This window comes from Mytilus californianus, unplaced genomic scaffold (assembly GCF_021869535.1).
Source record: "Mytilus californianus isolate M0D057914Y unplaced genomic scaffold, xbMytCali1.0.p SCAF_8, whole genome shotgun sequence".
NCBI lineage: Eukaryota > Metazoa > Mollusca > Bivalvia > Mytilida > Mytilidae > Mytilus > Mytilus californianus.
Genome location: NW_026262734.1, coordinates 82,958,837 through 82,961,840, shown reverse-complemented (window position 1 = coordinate 82,961,840; position 3,004 = coordinate 82,958,837). Strand labels below are relative to the sequence as shown.

At 32.8% G+C, this 3,004-nt stretch overlaps 1 long non-coding RNA gene across 1 annotated transcript; it reads right to left on the bottom strand.

Moving 5' to 3' along the window:
- Positions 1-1,584: 1,584 nt before the first annotated feature.
- On the bottom strand, positions 1,585-2,773 carry LOC127710645 (uncharacterized). The gene is made up of 2 exons (XR_007986255.1): positions 2,685-2,773; positions 1,585-1,863 (listed from the first exon to the last, which is right to left on the bottom strand). It is a non-coding gene; the product is annotated as an uncharacterized LOC127710645 (long non-coding RNA).
- Positions 2,774-3,004: the final 231 nt, after the last annotated feature.

The window sequence follows — 3,004 nt, the reverse complement described above, 5'->3', positions numbered from 1 at the left end:
GGTTTAAGAACATCAGTTGTTCGACCTGTTAGTCAAATGCGTTTTGTTAAAATATACTTTTTCACTTATTTGGTCTTTTGGAAAATGTTGTTTGTGCTGTATTTAGACCCTTTAAAATTCAAGAGTCTATCCGAAATTGAGGTAAATTTTATGGCCTTCCAAATACTGTTTCGATCCCTAACATCACTGTCGAAATCCGGATATGGTGTACTAATTTTTGCACCTTTTGTTTGCGGTATACCATCTTTTCCGCAAGTTTGTTGTTTTCTGTTTGGTATTAGATTATAAATTTTTAAAGATCCATTTTGTTACATCTTGTGATCCGTTTTTTTGGCAATCGCCAATGACAGTCAGCAGGGTTTAAGAACATCAGTTGTTCGACCTGATAGTCAAATGCGTTTTATTAAAATATACTCTTTCACTTATTTGGTCTTTTATATATATATATATATATATATACATATGAGTCTAAAAGATTGTGTAACAATACCGATCAATAGATGGAAAACAAACACTAAAAAGTGTTGAATATCATCGCACAAAGATGGAAAAACTGAACAGATGATATAAATTATACAATAATTGCAAATATTTCGGCTCAACAAATGGCCTTCCTCAGTGTTAAAAGTTTTAACAATACTGATATATAATGTATAAGGTGTAAACATAGATCAATAATAATACAGGTAAGTTTTGGTCGATTGATTTTAATCCAAAATCCTGAATATCATAATATAAACATTAGACTGTAAATTTAATTATTTCTTTCTACTGATTCCATCTGGATGGAGGACACCCAGTGTTTTTATCCAAAACTTCTCCCGATTCTCTTTTTGCCTATTTTGCCATGTACAATCCTGTTCGATCACAAGGATCTTCATGTCATCAAAATCTTTCAGATTGTGATCTGGTAACCTGAAGTCACTGCAAAACAACGTCTGGGGCAGCTCAAAGGACATTTGAAAAGAAGGGGATATAAACACAAAAACGTCAAAAATAGTTTTCGAAAAGCGGAATCAATCCCCAGAAGCAGTCTGCTAACTTACAAAGAAAAACAGAAAAGTAAAAGAATCCCATGTGTGCTCACCTACCATCCATGCCTGAGAAATAGTTTCAAGACCATTCGTGATCATTGGACAGCAATCGAGAAACATTCTAAGTTATCCAAAATCTTTCCTGAGCCTCCCATGATTGCCTTCAAACAACCTAACAGCCTGAGAAATATACTTGTCCGTGCTGACCTTTCCAAACCTAACCATACTGTAGGTAATTGCCAGCCTTGTGGGGATAAGCGCTGCAAATGTTGCAACCAATTGGGGCAATATGCGTAATAGATTCTCCATAGGCGGTAATGTTAACGTTTTCTTCTGTTGCTCAGGCCATATCGTAAACTTGGATATGTATGATGGCTCATTTTGAAGCTGAGACACTTGCACATGTGTGGTGCGATTTTCGGGGTGGCAAGTGTGATTCGTTTTCCCGTCAAGTGCCCAACCCCGAAAGATAGTGAAAAATGTCACTCTCCTCGGGAAATAATCACAAAATTCTGACCATAAAAATCATTAAAAAATATGTCCTTTGTAATTATTTGTTCAGGTTTATTTTTTTATACTTTTTTCACATCACATCAGCTCTATAAAACACCAGTCCTAGTTCATTTATGTCAATTTTTAAAATCACAGCTTCCACAATTGTATGGCGGACTAATTTTTTAATGAGAGTCATAAATCTGTGTTCCTCATCTCAAGGTCCATTAGGGATATTGACCCATATTAGATCAGCTAATGTCAGATTCCACTTATATTGCAGTTTGTATCCCTTAAGTACACATTTCTGAACAATTCTGTGAAGTTTTAGCCATATCTGAAATAAAATAAGCTCATTTTAATACTTTTAGGTAGCAATGTTTATAACTGTTCAATATCCTTTTTAAGGAAGAAAAAAACACAATAAGCATATGTTATAAATTTACATTTTAAACATTTGTTTTAACTTTTATTGGTATAACTGCAATTCATAAGCCTCTTCTACCTTACAGACTTTCTACAAATCCTCATTTTATGTTGATAAATCATGTAAATATAGTGTTTTTCACTTAAAAACTATCAGATTTAAGAAATTTTTCCACCCTGATAGTCTTGTTTTCTATTATATATTTTTTTTTATTGAATAAATATCTCTAATATATGTTCATTACTGTAACGATTAGTCACAGACCTTTCCAAAACTAGTCTTGTTTTCAAAATCCATCAAGGAATAAGAATTTTAGAGGTTTTTTTTGTATGTGTGTTGAAAGTGGGAAAAATGGGTTATTTCTTTGGTGAAGAGTACATTGTGACGCCATTGTTTTTGTGACGTCATTGCATTATGACATCATAATTTAGAGTTGTACACATCTTACAAAGTGTATTGACATTGAAACATACCACACACAGCATCATACATGCAAATTAACACACATGTATTGCATAAAAATTTATTTTTCCTATCATGCACACATTCATTGATACAACATACAAGGAAATAAAATAAAATAAAATCATGTCCATATTTACTTCCATTTGCAACTATTTCAGTTCTGTTAGCTTTTTATTTTACTTTAGATATCCTAATTTTATAATTTTGTAGTTTTTGTTTGATTTGTTTGGTTTTTATATTGAAGATTTCTTTTAAAGCATGCTTACTTTAGTTGGTTCATGTGGTTTGAATGTCCCAATTTCCTGACACAGTTAAAAATACATTTGTAAACAACAAGAGTTACTCCCCCTCCTATGTCAATGAAAGGTAAACACTCGCGAAACAAGCCGTAAAATGTGTTACCTCAGGTTAATATAAACATGCATGTTTGTTTCAGTGTCTTGGAGGGTGAGAGGGAGGGCTTTTATCCCATTTTCATTTTTTAGCAGTGTAAGAAACTTGTATTTGAGTAAATGATTCATGCATAGTGAAGTGTGGAATATGTCACCTCGGAGAGTTAAATTTTAGAATTAAAAATAGAACAAAC